Genomic DNA, 436 nt, shown 5'->3' with positions numbered 1-436 from the left:
GCAGTATTATGATTGATGACAGTCACTAAACTATTCCTAGAATACTTTGACCTTTAACTTCTTTATCCTGTTTCTTCTTCCTAACATCTCATTTATAATAATCTTACGTAACATATGATCGTACATATAAAGATAATTTTATATATCAGAAAAAGTAAGACTTTCTGAATCACTGGTCATGAAAGACTACTAAATCTATTACTCCAAAAACTATAAATGGACAAAGACTACGGAATCTAATGCCACAAAAAAATATAAACCGGATAAACACTACGAAATCTAATACCACAAAATCTATAAACGGACAGGAACTACAAAATCTAATACCACAAAAAATTGTAAACGGACAAAACTAGACTATAATTGTACATTGGAGACTTTGTACATAAATAGTATTTTTTCTTTTTATTTTATAGAGTTTTAGATTACATAGCAA

This window comes from Penaeus monodon, chromosome 23 (genome assembly GCF_015228065.2).
Source record: "Penaeus monodon isolate SGIC_2016 chromosome 23, NSTDA_Pmon_1, whole genome shotgun sequence".
Lineage (NCBI taxonomy): Eukaryota > Metazoa > Arthropoda > Malacostraca > Decapoda > Penaeidae > Penaeus > Penaeus monodon.
Note: the sequence above shows the minus strand (reverse complement) of the source record.